Source organism: Hordeum vulgare, chromosome 7H (assembly GCF_904849725.1).
Source record: "Hordeum vulgare subsp. vulgare chromosome 7H, MorexV3_pseudomolecules_assembly, whole genome shotgun sequence".
In the NCBI taxonomy this organism is placed as follows: Eukaryota; Viridiplantae; Streptophyta; class Magnoliopsida; order Poales; family Poaceae; genus Hordeum; species Hordeum vulgare.
The window spans coordinates 608,438,887-608,452,981 of NC_058524.1; the positions used below are offsets into that span (position 1 = coordinate 608,438,887).

Consider the following 14,095-nt stretch of genomic DNA (forward strand, 5'->3'; position numbering starts at 1 on the left):
TTCCGTCGCCAGGACTTGAACCAGGGTCTCTCGGGTGAGAGCCGAGTATCCTAACCACCTAGACTACGACGGAATTGTGATACTACATATATTAGAAATAATCCGTTCCTGCGCACCACATAAAATAAGCAAGGTCAAACCATACTGTTGACATCAGAAAACTGATTCAAACGTATTATCGGAAAAAATGAGAACGAAGAATCAGATATTTATCGAATTGCATCTAGGTTGCACCTCATTCGAAGAATCCTGAAATCAGCAAAAAGTTTTCATCTGGGCTGAAGAATACATTTGAACTGAGACTGTCACTCTGTAACTTCGACAGTACTACTTCAGAGTGCACGCACACCTCTGAAGCTTAGCAAACTCCTAAGTAGTAATCTAAAAAGTCTTATATTTCTTTACAGAGGGTACTAAACAGGGAAGAACGCACACCTTCTGGGTCGGCCGTGATGCACTCAGCGTGTTGCTTCCTACAGTTTTTTTAGTTATATTGATCAAACTGAAAAAATAGGTAGAGAAATGAAACATACTTCCTCTGTAAACTAATATCAGAGCGTTTAGATCCTAAGGCAGCGATAGTTTATGAGATTAAACATCGTTGTAATATATATATATATATATATATATATATATATATATATATATATATATATATATATATATATATATAGTTCTTTTACTCTTGAATCTAGGACTTCTAATGTGGAGGCCAATAATCTTGTCAAGTTTGCTTGTAACATAAGTGTGGGTAGGCATATGTGGTTGGGTACTCCTCATGACACAAACATTGTACCTATAACACTTGTTTTGAATGAATAGAGTTGACGATATTTCTAAAAAAAAAAAACCAGTCTCCATCTTCGGTGGCGCAGCGGGAAGTAAAAATGAGGGGCAGAGGAGGGGGAGTATCTGGTGCTCCAGCCTTGGGGTACTCCCAATACTCCAATATAAAAAAACATTTTTAAATGCTTCAAAAAATTCCCTAAAAATGTGAATGCCCATAATGAATGTGACTACAAGCCCTAAAAAATTCAGGTCCAAACTCGAAACACACATTGAGAAACAAAAATGTAAAATCTAACATGAATAGTGTAAAAAAAGATAAAATAACATTGACACTATTCAGATCTAGATTTATCTTTTTGTTTCTTAATGTACATTTCTATTTTGGACCTGAAATTTTTAGGGGATGTAGTGACATTCCTTTTAAATATTCACATTTTTTTCCAAATTATATTGAAACATTTAGAAACGTTTTTTTTTTCATTGGAACACCGGGAGTACCATAAGCCAAGGAGCACTGGATACTTTTCGGGGGTGGGGTGGGGGTGGGGGGCAACTTGTTCAGATTTATGAAAAAATTAATCGCTCTGTAACTTCTATATCACTATTTTAGAGGGAATAGCAAGTAACAGAAAAAACGTGCAAGTTTGTGTTTGTATCAGTTTTATTTTTAAAAAACGGAGGCAAAGATTGCCTCATCTATTAAATGAGCAGGAAAGAATTGCCCGGTTAATTACGGAAAATCAAACAAAAACCGAAACAACAAGGGCCAAGCCCACTCCCCTAGACTGAAACACTCAGGGCAAAGCCCATCCTAATGGACGACATGTCGACCTACAGCCAGACAACGCAGCTCCGACTCTAACAGAGAACTCTTTAGGACAAAACCAGGCACGGCTGGCGCTATGGGAGATCGCCGAATGAGCTACCTACAGCCAATCATCGTATACCGCAGGGGCCCGTCGCCGCAGCTTCGACTCCATAGCAACAAACAAACTGAGGCAAAACCTTGGACACGCCGAAGAAGAACTGACTACCGCAACCATTGCCGCGTCGGCGACGTCGCTCCCACCATCATTGCCATGGAAGTCAGGACGCCACACCCGCCGCCAATCGCCATCCACCGGTCCCACTTACCGACGCTAAGCTCCCAGGACGAAGCCCCCTATAGGGAATACGACACCAAGGCACCATCGTCGTCCGATCACAGATCAAGGTTTTCTCCGGAGAGGCTGAAATGACCAGATCTGCGCAGGATGGGTGGTAGAACAAGCAATGATGCCTCCAAGAAGGTCAACGACGGCCACAGCGCCACCATCGCTAGTCACAGCACGGGGCCAAGACATGGTTTTCACCATGCCCCCACACCACCTTAGCCGCACATCATCCCGCATTGGCGTCGACAAGTCCACCAAACATCACCATCATTGAAGCTGCCCATCGACGAAGAAGCACTAATATCTTTAGCGGCCAGCCGCACCTCGCGAAGACCACCGACGACCGGAAACCTGATCCGCATCGCACGCCGCCAGTGGCCATTTCCTCGTTACCATGTGCCTCCAATCTGCGCACCCCAAGGGCATTCACGCGATGCCAGGCCGCACAGACACCCAACGGCCGTGCCCCTCGCTGCCGAAGTTGCCGCTCGAGCGTCGTGTAGGCCATTCAAGCCCCTCCACCATGGGCTCAGCCAGGGCAGCAACGTCGCCTGAGCACGAGCACCACGGCAGTCCTCCACCATGCTGCAGCAGGCAGCCACCAGGGCGTAGATCCTCGCTAACAAGTGTAAAAACATGCCAAGGTAGTCAGCCGGAACATTCAAAGGGAGATACCCATTGATATTCCACATTATGCTTCATTCTGAATGCCCATTGATATCTAAGATGACACATTATAACTCTCTAATTAATAAAGACTTAGCATAGCAATCCATTAATCACTAAACTTTTATTATGTTGGAGATGGGCTACTGCGAGGAGAGAGATGCATTGTTGCGAGGCGTGGTGGTGATGCGGCTGTGAACCCACCCTCCCTCCCTCCCTTCCTGACTCTCACGCACGTCTCCCTTCCTCCCTCACTCCCTCCCAACCCTAGCCGCCTCCCCCTCCCCCTTCCTTCCTCGCCGCCGCCTGAGGCAGCCGCCGGGCAAGCCTGGGGCGCCAAGGATGGTGGCGGCCGGGCCTAGGCTGCCCTGCCTCTGCATGCAGAGTCCCAGATTTGGAGCGGCGGCTCCATTGGCGAGGCATGGCAGGCTAGCAGCCGTGTGGGAGGTGGATCCGGCGTCTCGACCGCGCGGGCGGCGGGATCCGGTGGTCGCTGGCGTCCAGCGACGGCTTTTGCAGTGGCCGGTGCGCGCGATCTAGCGCCTCCCCTCCTTCCCTGTTTGGCGTGCGGGCCAGCCTGGTCGGGCTGCGCTTCCTTGGATTGCCGGTTTTGTACAGGAGGTGCTGCTAGCGGTGGGGATCTAGTTCGGGCGAAATCCCTGGTCGGCCATGGTCGGCCGCGTCGACGGCGACGCCTGAGGGCGCCGTTCCCCTCCTTGGAGGCGTCTGTATGGACTGATCCCCTCACTTCCCCTTCCCCTAGGTCTTCCGGGCAAAAGTCTTAACTTTGTTGGGTGGTGGCGGCGCTCACGGCGCCGTTCCCTTCTTGAAGGCACCGCTTTGGAACCTTGGGGCTGGGTGGCGCTTGTGGGTGGTGGGCGACGGCGGTGGTGCGACCCTATCCTAGCATGGATCTCCGTCCTGCTTGGAGATGGACTCGCGTAGGTGGAGGTCGTCGTTTGACGTCATGATGGCGCCGATGGCGGAGGCACCTGCCAAGGCTGGTACCTCAATCTGATCTGAAGATGGACCAGTGGAAGATGGCGGCGATGACACATGTGAGTGCGTCGGACCGGTTTGTACCCCGGAGCCGGTATGTGGCTCGGTCAGGGTCTCCGGCTTTAGATGTTAGGCTTAGGTGAGAGGTCTGGGTATTTGGTACAGCTTGCACCCCTTCATCATATGGATAGGAGTAGCGGCAGATTTTGCCAAGATGGTGGATTCAGACATATTGTTGTACTGCTTTGTAAGGTCCTCGAGAATAATCAATAAAATGACCGCATGCATCTCCCAGATGCAGAGGCGGGGTCATCCTCCTTTTCTAAAAAAAAACAGTTTTCCTTCCCTAAAATCAGTCAACTCGCGCCTAGCGTCCGGCCTAACTTTATCTTAGTATCCAACCAAGTACAAAGAAGCTCATTTGGTTAAAAGGTGGAGGTACAAACTCAAGCAAACCTCTATAGCTGTTAAGGAAAAAGTCGAACAAACCAATTGCTTGTTGTCAACCACCTCATCAATGAGTTTTTACGACATTTTTTATTTTCCAACCTCCCATCAAGTGTTCATGCATATATATGGTTCCCATCAGTCGTGGTTCATGGTGATCACATAGCCATAAGCAAATAAAAAAAGATACCCATCTGGCGTGCCAACATATTTCATCTCCGATTGAGCTAGTCATGGTGGATAGCACACAAGACAATTCCCCTCATTTTACTTTGTTAAAGTCATGTTTGTAGTCAATACAAAACAGACAGTAGGCCATGTGCACACACTACCACAAACATGTTAATTAGGTTTGGGAGACGTTAGGAAATGATTAGCTTGAATCAGACGCTCTAGTGCGAGAAAGCAAAGATGTATCTGTATGCATGAAGAACACCGTGAGCTCGTCGTAGCTAAGGCCAAATCTGTGAATCGCTTCTCTGGTGAAAATTGAACTGATCTAAAGTTTGGAGAAAACCATGTGTGAGAATAACTTGGAACCAAATCAGGTGAACTACCAAACAAGCTTCTGTGGATCCTAATGATGTTCCTTTAGCCTCTTTAATTGAACAAAGTAATAACCAGGTTGATGTTAATTTTGTTACTAGAAATAATTTTAACAACAATATTTATAGGGTTAACTTTGGGAATAGTCCTATCCTAATATTTTTTCAAACTTATATGGTAATTTCTATAAAAACAATAATAAAAAACCGACTAAATATTTCATTGCTTCTCAAAATACTTTCAACACTATAATTAGCGATAGGGTTAGAGAACTACTCCCTCTGTTCCATCATATTTGTCACTGGGGATGCTGAACTGGGTTTGCCCAGCGACAAATATTACGGTATAGATGGTGTAGATTATATTGCTAGAACCGTTGATAGTCTTTTGCATGAGATTGATTTGCTCAAAATTAAATTTTGCCACCTAATAACTGCGGCTGCATGATACCGGACGCTAACGTGGAGTTCTTGGCCACCACAAACATGTTTTAGGCATGAACTTATCTTTGTCTTCAGAGCCGGCCACGGAATAATCCTACACTTCCGCACCACATCTTCACTCTACTAGGGCCACTGGCAGAATATTTTTTGTTTCAGTATGGAGTACTAGCATTTACTCTGTTTTTTTACTCTGTTCTGCATACACCAATATCTAAAACAGTTCTTTCCATTGTCTGAAAATCATAGAGAAAAAAAGACATATCATATCTGAAACATTTCAGGTACGATCATGGAAGCCATGAAATCTCGCTTGAAGGGTCAGAAAAATCAACAGTTTGGTAAGCGAGCTTTTAGCACTGCAAAACTAGGCTTGCAATTCCTATGGTGGTAGAATATGTCCACGGGTGTTCTTGGAATGTATTCTCGTCGCAGCCTCATGAACGTTCGATTCTTTCTGCAAGAAATTCAGAATAAGAGGCTTGTTTGGAAATAGTATCAGGTAGTATGTTGCTGAATGTTGATCAGAGTCTCTGGTCCGAAAGCTTACTTCTCGTTGAAGTTTCTTCTCACTCAATGTTCTAGCGCCACGGTATTTGACGGCGTAGGTTGCAGATCCCTTTGCCGCAGCACTTTGATCGATTCAAGCTCGGGTAGAACTGCGTCCATCGATCGACGGGGGCCAGAAAATCATGAGAACAACAGAGCAGAGTAGACCAACTCTCAGAAGCAGCGAGTGGAAGAATGAATGATAAAGCGTACGCACGTGGAAGCAGATTGTGCCGTCTGTGATTGTGCCGTCCAAGTTCGGTGCAGCGCCGGAGTCATTTGGCCTCGATGGATTCTAGCGAGGAACGCTCGTCCGAGCGGTTCGTTTGCATGCACGGTGTGCTCGCGCGAGGGAACAGTGTAGATGTCGCGTAAGGAGTGAAAGTCCTATACTTTGCAATAAAAGAATCTCTACTCTCTATCTCTATCTCTACTCTCTACTCTCTATCTCTCTATCTCTACTTTTTACTAATAAAGCAATTAGTGCTTCTGTCATCCGTCATTAACATTGTTTTTAAAGTTGATAAAAATTATCCACCAATGCCATTAATAAGTGGAAAACGATTCGTTTTTTTTTAAATCGCCGCCGCTAGCTTCTGGTTCATCAACCTTTATTCCATTAGACTACACAAGCACACTAGCCATCCTGTTGGCTACGCCGTATCTATCTCGTCCACGAGACCTGGGTTTGACCCTAGGTACTCCCCATTTTTTCTAGACTTTTTCTCAAACCTTAAATATTTTACTGATTAAAGTATTTTTAAAAATATTCATATCTTTCAAACCTCAATTTTAAATTTAACATGTTATGTGATAAAAAATATTCATGATTTTAAATATGTAGACAATTTTTGAAAAATGTTATGATTTCTAAATTGTTCATAATTTCACGAAATAAAGAGTGATAGTGTATCTCAATGATGCAGTAAAATATGGTCATCTTCATTGAAAATTACGAAACAAATTCCGTTGCAACGTACGGGCCTTTTGCTAGTTGTATTTTAAAATGAAATGATTAATTTATTTTTAATCTAACGACGCAACAAAGCGCACCCAGTCCTTCTAGTAAAAATCAATCTCCATCTTCAGTGGCGGAGCGGGAAGCAAAAATGAGGGGTGGGGAAGGCGGGAGTATCTGATGCTCCCAGCCTTGCAGTACTTCTAATACTTCAATATAAAAAAGCATTTTTTAAATGCTTCAAATTTTTTTCGAAAAAATGTGAATGTCCATAATGAATGTGACTACAAGCCCTAAAAATTTCAGGTCCAAACTCGAAACACATATTGAGAAAAAAAAATGTAAAATCTAGCATGTATAGTGTAAAAAGGACAAAACCAACATTGATATTATTCACATCTAGATTTCTCTTTTCGTTTCTTAATGTATATTTCAATTTTGGACCTGATATTTTTAGGGGATGTAGTGACATTTTTTTTGAACATTCACATTTTTTCCAAATTATTTTTAACATTTTTAAATGTTTTTTTCATTGGAGCACCGGGAGTACCACACGCCTAAGAGCACGGGGGGGGGGGGGGGGGGGGGGGGTTGCTTCAGATTTATGAAAAAATTACGCACTTTGTAAACTTTTATATCACTATTTTAGAGGGAATAACACGTAACAGCAAAAAACGTCCAAGTTCGTGTAAGTATCAGTTTAGAATCATTGGAGAATATGCGCGCGCACACACACATGTGAAATACAGAAAGCGATCAACTAAAGAGCACAAACATCATAAATGCATTTTGAACATGTAATCATTAAGTGGTAATATGAACATGGTATTACTCCAATGTTAATCATTAAGTGGTAATATGAACTTTTCATAACAAGTGTAAAAATGTGCCAAGTCAGCCAGCCGGAACATTCAAAGGGCGATACCCATTGATATTCCACATTATGATTCATTTTGAATGCCCATTGATATCTAAGATGACACATTATAACTCTCTAATTAATAAAGACATAGCATAATAAACCATAAATCACTAAACTTTTATTATGTTGTAGATGGGCTAGTGCGAGGAGAGAGAGGCATTGTTGCGAGGCATGATGGTGATGCGGCTGTGAACCCACATGGTCCAACGACTGTGTTGCCGCGCAAGTTGGCGTGCCACGAGGGATTTTTGTTGCATTGATTGGAGACAAGGAAGATGTGTTGTATGGCTTCATTCTAGTGGCTAAGTCCTTGGGTCAGACGAGTGGCAAGCCAACAGTTTCCCTTCCCTAAAATCAGTCAACTCGTGCCTAGCGCTCGGCCTAACTTCATCTTAGTATCCAACCAAGTACATGAAGCTCATATACTAATATATTAAACCGGCTAAGCAAGGAGCTCCCTCGTTATTTTCCATTTTTTTCAAGGGCTTTGTGAATTTGATATGTGGAAGCTGGGGAATAGTGCCCTGAACAATAATTACACTGATTAATTAATGGTGTGCTGTAATCCTACTTAGTTACGAGGGGTGAACTGTAATTACAAATGAATAGTATTTGATGCACCCAGTACTTCGCATTGCAAGAACAATGTTTCTAAAAAAATACAAACCAACTTTTTTTTTCTGTATGTAATAATACCTATTAACATAGTTTCATATGAATAATATTTTCAAATAAATGCAAACATTTGTTAGAAAATAAACCTGAGATTTTTACATATCGAAGACAAAAGACCTTTGTAGGTTTATGCAATTTTTCACTTTGAAAAAACATCCAAGAAACTTGGTTAACAAAAATGGGCCCAAATTAGCTTGCTCCTATTTTCCTTTTTTTCTTCCATCAATGATTTACGTGTTTAGCACATGTTTATTCAAGCGGGCACCACTCAAAATAAGCCATGTGTTCCTCTAAATTTTGGAACTTATACATGATTTCTAAAGGATTGATGTGCGTTCTATTTTACCTTCGGTTCATTCATGATTTTACATGGTGGTTTGCTATTGGTTTTTGTTGTTAAACAGTCTTATTGGTTCACAATTTATGTTTATGTGTAGTGCTCTTGATTTTTTTTATGCGAACTTTTTATCTTTTCTTGACTTATTTACTGCTTGGATGTGTCTAGGACACATCTAGATGGAATATAGTTATCGCACACCTAAAGGACTAAATCAAATATAAAAAGTAAAAAAAAACCACATAAATCTTCATGTAAAATCAATCATATAGGATTTAGATGTGCAATACTTATCTCACATCTAAATGTGTTTTAGCAAAACCGTTACTGCTTTGTGAACATTTATGTGGCAAGGTTAAGTGGATGATGCACCCAGTACTTCGCATTGCAAGAACAATGTTTCTAAAAAAATACAAACCAACTTAAACTTTTTTTCTGTATGTAATAATACCTATTAACATAGTTTCATATGAATAATATTTTCAAATAAATGCAAACATTTGTTAGAAAATAAACCTGAGATTTTTACATATCGAAGACAAAAGACCTTTGTAGGTTTATGCAATTTTTTACTTTGAAAAAACATCCAAGAAACTTGGTTAACAAAAATAGTCCCAAATTAGCTTGCTCTATTTTCCTTTTTTTCTTCCATCAATGATTTATGTGTTTAGCACATGTTTGTTCAAGCGGGCACCACTCAATATAAGCCATGTGTTCCTCTAAATTTTGGAACTTATACATGATTTCTAAAGGATTGATGTGCGTTCTATTTTACCTTCGGTTCATTCATGATTTTAGATGGTGGTTTGCTATTGGTTTTTGTTGTTGAACGATTGGTTCACAGTTTATGTTTATGTGTAGTGCTCTTGATTTTTTTACGCGAGCTTTTTATCTTTTCTTGACTTATTTACTGCTTGGATGTGCCTAGGACACATCTAGATGGAATATAGTTATTGCACACCTAAATGACTAAATCAACTATAAAAAGTAAAAAAACACATGAATCTTCATGTAAGATCAATCATATTGGATTTAGATGTGCAATACTTATCTCACATCTAAATATGTTTTAGCAAAACCGTTATTGCTTTGTGATCATTTATGTGGCAAGGTTACGTGGACCTAGGCGATGTTGCTTTGTTTTTATCTATATTGAGGCTTTTTCTAAGCACCCACCGCTTCCCAACTCCTCTCTATAAAAAAATCCTCTAGGATTCTGCAACTTTGGATACATTACTCCACAAAAAAGAACACTTCGAGTTGAACAAAAAAAATCAATGACCACAAATTTAGTTCAGTATGTTTTTTTATGAGAGAAAACACATATAAAAAAATTACTAGAAAAGTTTGATACATGAAAACCATCAATCAATTGGTTCAATATATGCTTGTACAAAAGGCAAAGAATCCATGGATAAAATTCAACAACGTCTAACTGATTTGGGGTTTGAAAATTAGAAGGAACCATGCCTAATTAGGAACAATACAGCCTAGATCTAGAAGAAGACCACCTCAGGGAGAGATGACAGCGGCAAATTCTAGGTATAGTGATACATCGTTGCAACAGGCGGCGATCCCTTCACTTCTTCATCGCCTCCTCATGCGGTATATGCAGAAGATGCCATGGGCGCCCTTGGATCTGCCCTGGTGCACCACCCATCATCTCCAAGTTGCCATATATGGACACATCTACACCTTGCTGTTGCACGTCAACACTAGACCGCGTCGGAGAAGAGAAGGCGTGATTTTATTAAGGCACTTGTGTACGAGTCGGTCAAGATTGATATCCAACGTACATAGACACTATTCAAAATTGTTAAGGTGAATGGGGCAGCCTGTAGCGAGGTCACTGTGCGGAGCTCGAGAGGGTCATGAACCGGTGGAACCTACTCCCACATAGCAGATCGTGGAGGACAGGTAGCAACTTGGTCAAGCACATCTAAATGACTCCTTCAGAGCATGTTGCCACGACCATCACATGATAATTGCAAAGCAGCATGGCGCTGCTCCTACGAAGCATCACACCGTGCAATGCTTTCTGTTTCCCATTCACTAAATGACTCCTTCCCAATATCTCCTATTCTCAAGGTAACATGCGTTTTTTTTACACTTACACGGGAAGACCCCTTATAGGTGTTTGTCACCTATTTGTCATGAGATAATGACGTCGTTGAAGCATATGTAATTGGACGAAGAGTGGGGAGTGGGCAGAGATTGAGATGGCATGGATGCTGATATTATAGTATGTTATGACAACTTATTTTTTTTTTTGCAAAATAAAACCTTAACTTCAATTTAATGCCCATATAGCTAGACGGTAGTTACTCCATCCATCATCACGTGAGGACTTTCCATGTGTGAAATCAAGCCACGTGACTCTGTCTTTAGCCACACTATTACCAAATACACTGTCCTCTATATATATCCATGATATGTCACACACGAGACGCATCTCCACTGGTACATTTCGAAACTTTTATCTAAACACCAAAATTTTGGAGGACTTCTTCTAAATGTGTATTGCAAAGAAATAATACGAGACTGGTATTGTTGTCAATAATAAATGAGAAAGATACTGTGTCGGAGAGGGGGAGGGGGAGGGGGGATTAACATGTACTCCCTCTGTTTTAGAGATCCCAACATGAACTACATAGAGAGCAAAATGAGTAAATCTACACTTCAAAACATGTCTATATACACCGGTATGTAGTTCTTATTGAGGGGGCGAACCCTAGCCGCCGGGGCTAGTCCGCCGCCGGTGTGTGCTGCCGATCCGGTCGGCGTAGGCGGCGGCGGGGATTTCCCTTCTCCTTGTTCGATGTTGTGTGGCGCGGGACGACAGCTTCGACGACGGCGTCATGCAGATTCAAGGCACGGCGGCGCAGCAGCTCCCGGCGGCGGCGCGTGGCGGCGTGGGTGGAGATTGGCTGGGTGTGGCGTGCCGGTTGGCTGGACGTTGCTAGAATATGAAGGTGGGGCTCGGTGTGGCCGGTGGCGGTGGCAGCGGTGGCGTTCAACCCGGATCCAGTCCTGGCGGTGGCGACGGCGACGGCTAACCCGGATCCGACCATTGTGGCGGCAGCGTCCCCTCCGTCGGGGATGACGGTCCAGGTGGTGGGTCTTTGTGACGCACCGGTGATGGCGGATCTTGGGATCCCGTGACCGGGCTCGTCGCAGGATCCGGTACTGGCTACGAGTCGAGGAGACATAGTTGCCGGTGAAAACCGAGCCGACGGCGGACGATGGCGGCGTTCTGCGCCGTGACCTTGATGAAGGTTTCGTCCTGTAACTATTGTCGATCCACTCGTGTTGCTCCAGGGGAAATCCTAGGATCTGGTTTTCCAGATCGAACGATGACGGCATTACGGTGTCGTTCCTCTCTAGGAAGCATTGTTTGTGGAGCAGCGCTGGAAGACACATGCAGGAGGTGGAGCGTCTTCGTCCTGCACGGAGCTTCGGTGGTGATGTCAGGTCATGTCTGTCCAACAGATGCTATGCTTTGTCATGCCTGTTCGGCAAGTGCTACACACGACAGATCTTAGAGAGTCTTCGCGTCTGGATGGACGAGCGCAGGGAGGTGGCGCCGTTGGACGCCGTGGTGGCGTCGACGGATGGCCGGACTGGCAAGGATGATGCAGATTTCTCTCCTGAAGATGGGTCAGCGGTTCGATCATGATGGTGGCTTCTAAAACATGTGCATGTGGTGTACGCTTTAGGTCTGCTGCACCGGCTGTTAGTTCCGATACGTTATGTGAATGGATTGACAATGACACCGATTTTAGATATGGGGAGTAAGAGCACTCCATGTTATCGCGTTTTGTAGGTGCGAGTGGGGCTTCGGGTGGCTTGATGTATGTTCTTGACAGGCCTTTGTTGAATAAGTAATAAAGATTTTCAAAAAAATATATAATTATTATTGAAATCCCTAAAAAGTTAACAGTAATATTTGACTGACACTGTTGGAGTTTTACTACTAATCTACCTATGTGAAAGAAATAAGACAATTTTAAAAGTGAGCATTTCCATCGTCTCGTTTGTCGTTGTCAGTTTCTATAGCCATCGTTGCAAGACTGCTAGGGTTTTGAGGATGCAGTGAAAGTGACGTGGCCACAACGCATGGGCACATGGGCAACGACATACCTACGATGGCGTGAAGCGCATCTAGTTTGGTTAAAAGCTGGAGATACAAACTCAAGCAAACCTCTGTAGCCTGTTAAAGAAAAAGTCGAACTAACCAATTGCTTGTTGTCAACTACCTCATCAATGAGTTTTTATGATATTTATTTATTTTCCAACCTCCCATCAAGTGTTCATGCATATATATAGTCCCCATCAGTCGTGGTTCATGGTGATCACATAACCATAAGGAAATAAAAAAAAAGATACCCATCTGGCGTGCCAACATATTTCGTCTCCGAGTGAGCTAGTCATGGTGGATAGTACACAAGACAATTCCCCTCATTTTACTTTGTTAAAGTCATGTTTTTAGGCAATACAAAACACACAGTAGGCCATGTGCACACACTTCTAGAAACATGTTAATTAGATTTGAGAAACGTTAGGAAATGATTAGCTTGAATCAGGCGCTCTAGTGTGAGAAAGCAAAGATGGATCCGTATGCATGAAGAACACTGTGAGCTCGTCGTAGCTAAGGCCAAATCTGTGAATCGCTTCTCTGGTCAGCTGGTTAAAATCGAACAGATCTAAAGTTTGGAGAAAACCATGTGTGAGAATAACTTGGAACCAAATCAGGTGAACTACCAAACAAAGCTTCTGTGGATCCTAATGATGTTCCTTAGCCTCTTTAATTGAACAAAGTAATGACCAGGTTGATGTTAATTTTGTTACTAGGAATAATTTTAACAACAATATTTATAGGGTTAACTTTGGGAATAATCCTATCCTAATATATTTTTCAAACTCATATGGTAATTCCTACAAAAACAATAATAAAATACCAACTAAATATTTCATTGCTTCTCAAAAAACTTCCAACACTATAATTAGCGATGGGGGTTAGAGAACTACTCCCTCTGTTCCATATTATTTGTCACTGGGGATGCTGAACTGGGTTTGCCCAGCGACAAATATTACGGTACAAAGGGTGTAGATTATATTGCTAGAGTTGTTGATGATAGGATCGAGTGATCCGGTGAGGTTAGGGTTTACCGGTAGTAGTTGTGCTTTACCTTGTCCTGAGCTTGATGAGCTCCCGCGGGCGTCCATCGTGAGGTGGTGACGGCGGTGGGGAAGGAGAGAGATGTGACGTAGGTGGAGCTTTTCGTGAGCACCGCGCTAACCCTAAATCAGACGGGTTTGTAGGTAAGGAGTGTGACGGCGGCAAACCTCGTGTTCTGTGCCCCGGCACCCCACCTCTGTTTATATAGCGCGGGTCACAGGAGTCCACCAATCATAACGGGTTGGGCGCCCTCGATCAGGGTGCATAGATCAGGGTCCGGTGGGCCATTGGGGCCACTCGGGAAGAGATCAACCTAACAGTTGATAGTCTTGTGCATGAGATTGATTTGCTCAAAATTAAATTTTGCAACCTAATAATTGCGGCTTCATGATACTGGACGCTAACGTGGAGTTCTTGGCCACCACAAACATATT

General features: G+C 43.1%; 1 non-coding gene across 1 annotated transcript; it reads right to left on the reverse strand.

The window, feature by feature from the left end:
- Positions 1-73, reverse strand: TRNAE-CUC. Its single transcript has one exon. It is a non-coding gene; the product is annotated as a tRNA-Glu (tRNA).
- Between the last annotated feature and the right edge of the window lie 14,022 nt (positions 74-14,095).